The sequence below is a fragment of the Varroa jacobsoni genome, unplaced genomic scaffold (genome assembly GCF_002532875.2).
Source record: "Varroa jacobsoni isolate VJ856 unplaced genomic scaffold, vjacob_1.0 scaffold_1188, whole genome shotgun sequence".
NCBI lineage: Eukaryota > Metazoa > Arthropoda > Arachnida > Mesostigmata > Varroidae > Varroa > Varroa jacobsoni.
The window spans coordinates 93,571-106,517 of NW_019214090.1; the positions used below are offsets into that span (position 1 = coordinate 93,571).

Consider the following 12,947-nt stretch of genomic DNA (forward strand, 5'->3'; position numbering starts at 1 on the left):
TATATATATATACATAAAGTCGGATAAAATTCACTTAACAGTTCAGAAATTTGCATTTTACATCTGTTTAAGCAGTAGGATGGTAGAAAAAACTGGTAGGTGTGAAGAACAAATAAAATCCAAGCGACGACTCTCACACTTTCACGAGATAATTGCCTCACCCTGTATAATTACATGAATCCTTAGGTCGCGCCATAAGTTCGATCTGAAACTATATTTAGCTTTGAATGAGAGTAATTTTCTATCCAGATAACTTTTTTTGGCCCACATTTTTGGCAGACCCTTAATTGGATTTTTCCAATAGTTTATATATATATATTTATTTGCTATAAACTGGTCAATTGTATTTCTTACACAATAACAATAAAAAAAATCATCCCACTAAGGGAATTTTGTAGAGATTAGGAAAGATCATCTTTAGCAGAAGCACCGTTGAGATGTAGGGCAGGAAAAACGTCCTATTCAAACTTGTACAGTTTTTGGTAGGCTATTAAAGATGTGCAAAGACTTGATACTTTCATGATAAACATGACTCTTTGCCTATTCACCATAGCCTGGTGCATTTGTTGGATGCGCTGCCTTAAACGATCAAGCTGTTCACCATACTTCACTGAGTAAATATGTTGGCTGTTTGGGATGGCTCAAAGAAGGTCACTATTCTGCAATGCACAACATTACCTTCTTTAAATGGGGTTCGGCTTAAGCCTCCGTTTGAAGGTTATTATTGCTCTCTAATCACGGTATGTCTCCATCTAAGTAACTTTACTGTAAGTTATTTACTTTTTACCACTTGCAAACATCCTTGCAAGAAAAAAGGCTGTCTTTGCATAATTTAAGGAGATAAACTGGTCGTGTGAGCACGGTCAACTCATAAGGGGCAAAAATTTCTGCTCGATTGACATAATCGTTACCTGGTGTTCGTTATCTTGGCTTAAACAGTCGGGCTTGTATCATATTGTGAGCTCTGCTCGTCTATACTGAAAATTTCACCGTCTTCATAATCAGAAAATCGAGCTGAACGTGCCTTGCCCTCTATGTTGAAATTATTACCTCAAAAACGGCCGAACCACATTGTGATCCTGCGATGGGCAACAATATTGGATCTACCTACCGTACGCATTTTCTCACCAGTTTGGATTATATTTAGCCTTTTTCAGAAAAAAAAGACTTCTCATGACCCCATCTTTGAAGCTATGTGCAGTGTAACAGAAATATACAAATGAATCTAACATGGCGTCAAAATAGAACTAGAAGATAGCCCTATAAATATAATGAACAACCGCTTTTCTACCCTGGCCTAGAATGGAGATTTTCAATTCTGACCTATTCCAAAGTCCGGAGCGAACTAGTGAGACGCCTTCAAACCAGGAGCGTTCATAGCAAACATGTTGCAAAATAGACGTGGCAGGCATCGCTATATACTGCAAAACATTAATTGAGCCCAGTAATCTCCTAGAACTCAGACTGGGTTACTGTCGAGCTCGGATTGCCATTTGTCGGCCATATGTCGATCGACTTCAAAATTCGATTAACAAGACTCGCTTGTGTCGAGTTGTAGACTGTCTAGCTTTATCAACAAACCCGCGAGTATAATCCACGTATATATATATATATATATCATATTTGAACAGCTTTACACCGAGGTAATACGACGACTCCAGTAGCCGGCTTGATGGGATGAATATGTAAGGTTAAAGAATCAGGGTTTAGTAAACAGAACCTCACACCACGTACGTGAAGCTATTCCTTTGCGTGCCGTGAAGTAAAAACGTTCTCGTTCATACAAATACGTTTACCTTTTGGTCATTATTCCATCCGTTCATGTGGAAACCAGCTTGTCGAATTTTTCTTCTCTTCCATATCATTTGACACTTTCATTGTTTTCACACGTTATTACGTATATAAATCTTACGCGTTTGTATGAGTACAAATACAAATATCTAGCGAAGAACGCTAACAGGGTTTCATCATTATTTCGGTCACGTTACGTTGCCCGTAATTGATTGATTATGTGAACAGCTTGATCCTTTTTGTGCATTGGCTTATTGTAGTTAGTTAAAGGAATTTTATTGTATTTTGCATTTAAAAAAACTGTATACTTTCTGCGCTGCATTTTCTCGTTGTTTGGAGCTCGTTAATAAGAAATCTTCGAAATCGATGTTTTTCGAGATAGGAAACTCACCGTTATGGAAATAGATAGAAAAGAGAGATAGGAAACTCACAAAATTATGCCTATCGGAACAGATCGCCAGCCGGTTAAGGGAATAACTTTTATTGGTTGATAATAGGCAATCAGAGTCACCACTAAGTTGAAGTTAAGCAATTAATGTATTACTATATATAGACTTGTTCTCTTAATTTTTGCTGTTCTAAAGAGTGTTTAGGGATTCAGCTCGGTACCAATGAAAATTGTTATCAAATGACTTCAGCACTGGCTTCTTAAATAGGCACTTCCTAACTAATAAAGGCTGTGTAATTATTTTATGTATAGCAAACGTAGCGACGTATATGGTAGATTATAAAAAAAAGTGGTATTCCCCTATTAGTGTTACAAGGAAACCTATAACGAAGCGGCGATGGAACCGCTTGTTCAGCAAACCGAAAGCCGATGAGTTTCCTATCAGATCAAGGGTCACCGCCTATGAAGTAGAGAACATTGAAGCCCCCGTTATTTCCAATAGCCGCAAAATCAAGCAGTTTTAACACACCGCCAATAGAGCTCCAGTTTCTAATCTATGCAATCGCAAAAAAAATTCGCATTCGAAAAATCATAGACTATTCCGAACGACTGAATCGCTTGTGTCAGGTCGAGAGCACCTGTATGGCGTTATCGATAACGCAAGACGCCCTTGCTGGCCCTTGAGCATGTTATTACGTTGTTCGCAATGGAATACGTCACATGTACGTGCATCGGTCAGCCACTTTTGTTGTGATCTTTCAATATATATACAAATAGAAAAGTAAAATTTAGTTCGCTTTAAATTTCGCACGAATTCCATCAGCGCCTGTTGGCTTTGAAGGCGTAAGGTCATCTGCCTGCGCCAGTTCACTTAACGCACATTCCATTCAGATCAAGCAGCCGCTGACTTGAGGTCCCGCAGCGTGCCATGAGGTTCAGTGGCCTTATATGGGTCAAGGCCGACGACACCGGGCGCCTTTATCTTAAGCACGTACAAAAGCCCACCTCCGTCCATGTCAATCCCCAAAGCAAGCTCTACAACTAGCCAATTCCTTCGTTCCTCCATGGTATTCCAACTCATTTGCTCGAGTCGAGTTAGCTTGAATTGAGGGTTCGGAGGAGTCCGATGCCCCGTCATCCGACACCCCAGCCCGTGATACTCAGCGGCACTCGCTTCGAAAATATGGCATAGACTCATTGCTGTCTCTTCCTACTATATATAGCTCACTGTTCCAAACAAGTTACAATCAGGGACCTCTCCTGCAACGAGCGTCGATACAACCACCGTTAACAGGGTACGGCCGAACAGACCTAAGAGAAGACATAGGGTAAGGGAGAAAACTGAAGAGTTATCCATATTCTCGTAGTTTCCCTGCCCCTTCAAACCTCCTAGTGCTCACCTTCCGTTCAGGCCACCGAGACCTTTCTGCATCTTCAGTTTGTTGCCGAATACGCAGTGGTACCGATGACTGAGGCAAGGCTGTATCTTAATAATCGCTTTTAGCCGGCGACGACAATTCGGAGGTGCACATTTATATTTAGAAACAAACGCGCCGATGCGGGAGTGTCGGCTGAAGCTGCTGCAGCAACGGGAATGAGGAACACTGTTCGTTACCAAGTTGTTCTCGTTAGACGCTCGCGCTTGTCTTGCCATTGTGATGTTAACGTCTACGCAGCGTTGACGGCTGACGCTATTGATGAGGTGTATGGACCAATCACAAGCTTAAGATTTGTATGGACGTCCTTTTTGCGTCTGCTTCGGAGCCCGCAGGTGAAGCAGCGAACCGGGGAGCGAGGTCGGTAATGGGCACGTTCAGAACAGAAATAGTAGAAGCTGAATATCGTCATATTCATTTCCCACAGCTTGTACAACCCTGGGTGGGATGGCAGAAGCCGGAAGCAATCGTAGAGGAATGATCCAAGATGTAGTAAGTGAGATAACGTTTATGAATGAGTAAAGAAAAATAGTAAAGAAAACGAAATATGTTCCAGCTTTGAAAACAAACTGGAGTTTTATTTAGAGTCTTACGTGGGCTGCAGTGTGACTTCTTTTCGGTCCATGCATTTGCGTCATTTTGTGGGGGTGGGGTCGAAATTACTTGCCATTAAATTTTCTATCGAGAATTTTTTTTAATAAGTGTGCTTAGATGATCAATAAATTAGTAAATATGTCTGCATGTAAAAGCAGAACAGAGCCATCAATTCTAGCTAGTTTAATTTTAGCATTATATATAGTTTACTTGTTAGTGGTTGAATGAATTTCAGACAAAAACACAATAGTAATTATTATTGTCCTTCATAATTAGTAGTCTTTGGATAGCTCTCATTATGAAAGTTTTTAACTGCGCCTGGGTCCAAAGTTCTGGTCTTCCATAGGTTGGTTTATAGCATAATCGGGCATTCTGTATTAATTATCTTCAGCTGCGGTGTATGCAGTTTGATTTTGCTGGTACCCAATGGTACGTATTTCCGAACCTTTTTTTTCAAAGTTGCACCTCTTAGACAGAACCCCAGACTGCTATAGTTTGCTTTTTGAATTATAATTTCAAGTTGTTCTTCAGAGCCGGGGGGCAAACGAATTTTTGTCTGAAGTCCATTAGAATTTTTCTTGCCTTCAAAGCTTCGCGCAACCGTGTATTGTTCTACAACGTGATAACTTCAGGGCTTTTTGCCTTTTCAAGGGCTTGAAGCTGCTTACTGCTTGACTCGATTTCAACGAGCTTACTAGAACCGTAATCTATCTTCATTATTTCAGTGTTATACAAAAACTTAAGCTTTAAGCAGCACTCCTTCACAACACACCCAATGGCACTTGGTAAAAGTTCGTTTACCTTTAACATGCCCTTCTTCTGGGCACGCATCTATGCAGGTGTTGATTCTTAGTTGTGTGCACAGTCGTATTAACAAAGTAGTTTATTCGTAAACTTCAAGATCCGAAGGGTTGAAACTAGTTTCTGTAAACGCCGTTTATTTATTTCCAATCTCACACACAGTTCTCATAGTCTCAGCCGCATTTTTTCAAGTTAATAGGTGGTAAAGCGAGCAACGGTGTCGCTTATGCCGTGTTTTTGACTGGTTTGATTTAATAACCTGAACGATTGTTATTAAAAAACTCAGTCAAAGTTTAGCTGTCGCAGGCAAAATTTGGTTGGCCATTATGGCGTAAAGCTTCAAATGAAATCGCCAAACAAACTCTGCAGTTAATGAAGTTACTTCCCGATTAACCAAATGTTCTAATGGATACACTCTTAAGTGGACATTTAGAAAGCTCAATAATTTCCCATGATTATTATATCGCTATTTTCAATGGCAAGCGTCATTCGGATTCTCTACCGGTTAGCCAGAACCGTGGGCGGAAACCCTTCTTTTTCAAACTTCAATAGAACAAGCAGATTCAGTGACAAAGGGTGCGGATTTGTTTTTAATTAACGTATGGTAGGTATGTTAGTGAAGACAATACTTATTGCTATTAGTAGTGCACCAGGAGCTTCTGAAACTTGTAGCCAGCGATCTGAACGTTACCACCGTTACCCATTCAGATGTAAGAACGAGTGTAGTTTAATGCCACGTGATGGTATCATATTGTGAAAATAAGCGTTTCGAAAAATTCTAGTTGACTCTTGCTGTTGAAATCTTGCCCGGCGTTACTTATCAAGCAGACGCACGCCAGCGTAAATCAGTAAGCGTAATATTGACTGGGTATGCGGAATAATGAAAAAAAAAAAAAAAAAAACAGTGTTATCTTTGTAAGAAAAACTAAAAGCAATTACTGTCTTGGACATACTGAATGTGGTCGTATGACTCGTTACTAAAAGCGGATCCCAAATGCTCTGAAGACCAACAAGAACACGTTAGCAACGTGTTACCGGTTATTATTTGATCCTAGCAACTTCCGTACTGCGTTCTTCTACATGTCTAGCAAGATTACCGTTTGACGATGCTCAACACCTACGTACCTCGAAAGCTGACCGAGAAAGCTCAACCTATCCGTAACATGAACATACAATTATCGTTTATAATGGCTAGCATATATGATGTGGCCTCTTCACAATAACCCACATAGCAATTTGTCTATATGCTATAGCAGTGTCTTCGTTTCTACGAAAACGAGCTACCCTTCGAAATAACAGTTGATATTGAATTAACTTATTCTGATATTGATTAATTGAAAAAAAAAAAACAGAAGATAACAGTTAAATATTTTCGTGAAAAAGTTAGTCTGCATAATTCACACAGTTCTAAAACTTCGTTCCATCATACAACAATGTAATTGTTCCCATAAGATTGTTAGTATTCATTAGAACGATAAGTTCATATTCAACGATCATTCACATAGCAATTTATATCAACTAATTTACGTTATACGTTTCATTTGTCTCATCCGCTCGGTAGATCATTCTTGCTGGTACACCACTCGCAGATCTTTACAGGTCTCCGTTGATAACAACACTTACTTACGCCGTCCAATGGGTCTTGGGCGGACTGTTTAATCGAGATAACGGTCAGACTGACATCTACGGGCAATCCGGCACTAACCAAAGAATCGTACTCATTTCCTTCTCATGTTTATGAATCGTTCGTATGAACGCCTGTATGTGTAAAGGGCGTGTCGCTTTCGTACACGCGTGTCGGTTCTTTTGAAGTCTCCTTGAGTACACTTCTTTGAGACTAGGTGGAACGACGAGCAACTACTCTGGTACACTGTTTCCCTTTTTCCCACAACATGCCCACCGTCCCCGAACTATTCGCAGTTATCGTTATTGTTGTTTGAAAGACGCTTACCGCCGTACTTTTATTTCGAACCTTCGAGTAAACACTTGAACGTCACCTCTGTTCCCCGCCCTTTCCTAATGTCCATCTTGCCCAGTAACCATTTTTTGGAAAGCCATCGCCAGCACCCACGTTTAGAGCCAAAGAGGACAAAAGTAGTATGCTATACGAAAACTGCCAGGAGGCTTGGAACGATCGTGGGATAATCTAGCTGGTAACAATTTATGGTGGACATGCTAGCTTTTATGACTTGAGATGAGCAAAAGAGAACAAAGAATAGTAAAGGACTGCTGGGTGGTAGATGCGGCGGGTATCACTGGCGATGGCACTGACGTGGTGTGGCACGGCACCAATATGTCCTATTTATTCGTTCCTGTGCAACCATCCCCTATGTTGACGTATACGCCGTCCTGTCTGCTATACACTTCATCTAGATCTCGCAGCCTCCCCCGATTTCCGTCAGACTTCTCTACCGTTGCTGCCTGTATACTATAGTGGCTCGGCGACGAGAATTCGGGAAGGCTGCTTTGCAGCGCGTCAGAGATGTCGAAACCCCCGACAGAGTTCTGTGGAGGATTCGCTGCTCCTACTTCTGCCGCGCAAACTAAGCGGTAGGCTTGCTGTGCTGCCTTCTTTAACGCCGGCCTTCCGCTTTGCCACTTTACCTCCATAATTCTTAACGAAGAAAGAAAGAGAGCTAACAGCGGGCCGGTAACCGCCCGAGCCGCTACTGGCTCCACGCCAACCGAATTCGCGCCGCCACTCAGCCCACAGCAACGGTTCCCTCCTATTTTTCACTTGGGGAAAAGAAAGAGGGTGATTTCGTCCTTCCTTCGGCGTCTCGGGGGGCATAATATATTCTGACATAAGGCCTTTTGTCGGCGTCGTTTCCGTTGACGCAGGGACATCCAAGTATGCCTCACCAGCGTCACTCCTTGCCAATTCCTGGCGCTGCTGAGATAAGAGTCAAAAATCCTTCGGAGTAGAACTGTACCACGTCATCAAGCTATACGCATGCACGGTGTAACACATGGTGTCCGGCGGACTTTTGCAGCTGCACACACCATGGCAGTTTACCTACCTCCGCTCCGGGAAGAAAGCAGAAAATACTCTAAAACAGAAAAGGAGGCAAATAAGACGAGGCAACTCGACTAAGTATGACTGCGAACAAGACAAAGGCTTATTTGCTTCGCTGCGTTACGGGCTCATGACGGATGCCTTGTCTGAGCGTACAACCGCTATCCGCCCAGCAAGCTATCCGCCCGATCGACAGGATCTGACGTTGTACAATATTGTAACCAACACTGCCTGCCCTATCGACACCAGTACCTTTCGCTCAGGCACCTTTCTTGTGCTTGCCTCTTATTCTTTCTGGCGGGCCCTAATTTACTTGCCGCACGTTTTCTCCACCTGGACTCAGCCTGTACCGGCCTGGAAGCAAGCTTAAAAAAACGACATTTGCGACAAGTCACGATAAGGTTAGTTTGTTTGTCTATTTGTCTGTGAAGCTCACAACTGAACTAAGCGTGATCTCGTTGCAGTCTAATAAATAATTCACTCGGGTTTGTGAAGGTCGGGTGGCCGGGCGCAAAAGGAGCTACGATTTTTGTCGATTCCCAATGTCTACTCATGTACCCAATCTACGATAGCAACGAAAGCTCGCAAAGAAATTGTTTGCGCACACATGTCGGTCGAACTGGGCTCAAAAGTAACACTGGGTACGCTGTTAAATCGAAACAATGGAGAGATTGAGCAGACTTGGCCACCCGTTATGACCGTAATTTAACCAACACTAAATCTGTATCAACATCAGCAAGACGTAGTCGTTATGGCGCAGCAATAACTTGTTCAGATATCGAAGGTAGAGACGCCAAGGAAATAGGTCTAACGCTGAAACCCTTAAACTCTTAAGCCGTTAAAGTGCAGTAAATTAAGTGTCAGGACGTTTGTTTTGTTGTGATGATAGGAGCCAGCCGTCCGGGGCAATCCTTAACGGTAGTGCCGCATGTAGAACTTGATTCATTTTTAACTAAGATCAAGCAAAACAGGATAATGACATTTGTAACCGGACGTGCCATTTATACAGAGATATATACGGAACTAGAACTTCTTACGATTTCCAATGTAAACAGATAAATCTATGTTTAATCGTAGTATTGCATATTGTAATAGTCCAATGTTCCTTGAAATAGTTGAGCCGCAAACATATATATCTACGTATGGTTAATGAGACACGTCTTACAGCTGGGTTTCTAGGCTTCTATGTACCACCGGCACTACGTCACCAAATATCAAAATGTACTTAAAATACCGCGTTATAACTGTATTGATTACATTATGATTTAACAAGCATCGAAATAGGGGTTCGATGATGGCTTCGAGGCGTGGGGCTGGGATCGGGGTCGACCACTTTATGGGGACCATTTATAATTGCAAGAAGAGCGGGGTTTTGATAAGGAAACCATGACCGCGCTCCAAGACCCTGACTCGACTCTAAACCAACTGTTTTTTTGAATGTTCAATTGCTGACTGCGCTTACGACTATACAGTATATAGTGCGGGCCGATAGCATAGAAAAAACAATGCAGCATGCAGAAATAAGGTAGAACACATGCATGTACAGGGTGAGGCATTAATGGACCAATTGGAACAAAAATTTACCAAGAGGAAAAAATACGCACAGTTAGTTGCTCGTTGCGTAGCTAAATAGGAGCAGCACCGACATCAACAATGGTACTACTGGGGACCAGTAAAGGTCTGTTATAGCCCGCCAGGAATTGACTTCAGCACACGTACTCATGTGTTGGATTTCTCTCCAAATCTGGCCTTGCTTCAGATGGTACTGCTAATGGTCGTTAGTTTCGTTTTATTGTTATTCCCGGGTAGCTTGGTGGGTAACTTATCTGCACGCTAATCTTATGGATACTTCGTTTTCTTGGTTCGACCCAAACACAGGCACACTTCGAAGCATAGAGGTCTCAGGAACTCAGCCACTCAGGCAATAATGTGAATGACTATTAGTTAGTGTTGCTTCGTGTCGTGTGCTTCGATGTGCGATCACCACTGTCAATGTTCGTAAAGTAGTTAAGATAAGTATGAAATTTTTTCAAGGTGCATGCGTAAGAACTTGGCTGACTGAATACATAGTGCTTGAGTTTCCGGCGCGGATATAGATAGGGAAGATTATTATAACTCTGCCTTAAATAAATTCAGTATATCACATTAGTCAAATGGCTATCATTTGCCAAAGCTATTGAGGACTGATAAATTTTGTCTTTCACTCAGTATCGTTCCAAGGTGAAGACTACTTGCCGCAATGATTAAGACAACTGGACTGCGTACATCTGTTTGATTAAACAGGTGTACGACGGAAAAGACATCATGGATATTCCTTAGGGGGCATTCGCGTCTGGCCTTCGGAACGTTATATAGTTTGAGCTCAAGTAAGGCTATTCGAACAACTTATAATTAGGCGTTGTAACAGAAAATGGCTATCTTTCGATAACATTTCGTAGAAAATCTTTGCCGGCTTCTCTTTCGTCGTTATACTGAGCTATGGAGAGTGAGGATTCTTTTTGCAGAACACAATGATAACTTACGAATCAACCCAGGTTAGCAAAGATCGTTACGTATTTGTCCAACGAAACATTCAAGTGCAAGTTCAAAGCCATCTTATAGCTAAGGCTTAGTCTGCAGACATCCTGCCAACTTCTGATAGTAGAGTGTAAATATTAAAGTAGTTAGTCTCCCATTCGAATCGCCTACAGAATATAATGAATTAGATTGACTAAGGGCGGACCATCGGTGGCGCCAAATAGAGGAGCTCGTCACTAAATATGGGGTACGTTGGTTTTCCTTTCCTACCAAAAAAAGCGGTCAGGGTCCGTAAGCTCTTGTAGATAGGACAAGTTTGGCGAAGCAACAGTCCGACTAGGGCTAGCCAGACGACTACCTAACGAGCTCAATGGCTACAAAGGCTTGTATTACCGGCTTACCGTACTACAAAAACTACTCGGCATAGATCCTTTCAAGCATGACAACCGATTGGTCAAGATGAAGCTGGAAATGCAAACGCGAAAAGGGAGTGAAAGGCCCTTTAAAGGTCGCTCAGCGAGAATTCAGATATGAGGATACCACGGGTCAGGTGGGAACAAGACACTATGTGGGACGTAAACCCCAGGTCATTCGAGTTCTCCATATTGCTTTCGGTCAGTGTGAAACGATAGGCGGTGAGATCCAGCATTACAATGCGTCACACGCACACAAAGTACGTGACATATTATAGCGTGATGTGTGATAAAGATATAAAACGTAAGTGATATGTGAAAGGCGAACATACACGCTGAACGTGAACTAATGAGGTTCCGCGCGCCGACGTTATACGAGGTGCCCTCAGTCTACCAAGGTTACTAAGATATTAACGATTACTAGATATTACAGAACGAAATTATTATATACTACTTCAAAGACCATCACTGAATGTTACACTAAGGTAATTTGTCTCGATAGGTTATTCAGTAGGCATTTTCTATACACAGTGTTGCATTCGTCTGCTGGTGGACCCTGTTTTTCTTCAAGCCGTTCGAAACTTTCGTTCTCCTTCCTCTTTACGATGTTGCCTAGCCGGTTCTGAAGTTCGGGCTACATTCGTTCAATCGGAAACGATTATCACAACAAAGCGCTGGTAGCATGGCGTCGTTTGTGACACAATGTATACCTACTGTCAGTCTGAGATGAAGTACATGAAGCCACAAGCCTAACAGTGCTTTCACTTCAATAGAGCATTCACTCCTAAGCGGTCGGCTCAGTTCTATAGTGCATACGAGCCATGCGGTAAAGACAAACGCCATGATGCTATCAGAGCTACTCAGAGACAGTCTGCATATGTGCGACCTAAATGCACACCGTGACCGGACCAACCCATAGACCCCCGTCGTAGTGATGTCCATTTAGACCGCAAGTGCATCACGCAGACCTCGAATCATTTGACTTGCCACGAGCTCGTCTCACTAGCTTAACGGGTGGGCTCGATTCTGGCCATGCGGAAGTTTCATTTAAAGCTATATCGAAACTATATCGCGACTGAGCTGCAGACGTTCGAGGATGAATTCACGTTAGTTTATTCATTTGGCCGTTTCGGTTATCATGAGTAACCAAGAGTATACAGGTAGTGCACAACTCGCTATGTGGCGAACACGAGGATACTACGCGTGCCCCGATGGGCCGAGCGTTCTAATAGATTCATAGACGCTACACATTGTCCTCGTAATAGGGCAACGGTGACGTATTTACCTACTAAACTTAGGAACATGTGCTGATCTAGGTTCGAACCGACCCTTTGTTTCATGCTGAGAGATGGCCATTTGAGGTAATGCCTAACGGCAAAATTAGATGTAAAACACATTTTTTTTTGCACTACACACACTGATACAGCGTTCGATTGAGTAACTGTAGCTCTTGTGATACAATATGTCGCAGGTAATATAGCGTTGCAAATTTGCTGTTCTCCGATATAAGGACTTGCTTAAGGACACAAACCGCGTTTCGGTTGCCTAGTTTGGAAGCTTGGCCTGAAAAACTGGTCGGGCTACTACCAGCATTAGACACTTGCTAAGTAAATTACTCAGTTTCGGGTAAAGGATGAGTAATATTAAGCATAAGAATAGAGTAAAGTAATTAACGGTTTCTCAAAACAGTGGATCTTCTTTAGACACGGTTAGTGTGACAGCTCGTTAAGGGAAGATCATGACAACCGTGTCTGGTTGTGTCTCCTCGAATAGCTGCTTTCGAAATAGAAAAAGCTTTCAAGTAGCTGCAAGACGTGAATTCAAGAATGTACTCTTGTATTTTATCCTCTAACCTCAGCTAGTTTGCCTCATCAAATTAACGGGTACTCTAGTGTGATAAAGTATGATCCGTGCTTATCTGTATTCCATGAGTAAGGATAGTTAAGCTCTATATCCAATAGTTATATATCCAAAGGGAAACTCTACTGCCA

General features: G+C 42.3%; 1 protein-coding gene across 3 annotated transcripts in view; it reads right to left on the reverse strand.

Annotated features, from left to right (window-relative positions):
• Shab (potassium voltage-gated channel shaker cognate b) overlaps positions 1 to 12,947 on the reverse strand; it is a 117,149-nt gene that overhangs the window by 79,833 nt on the left and 24,369 nt on the right. The window lies entirely within an intron of this gene.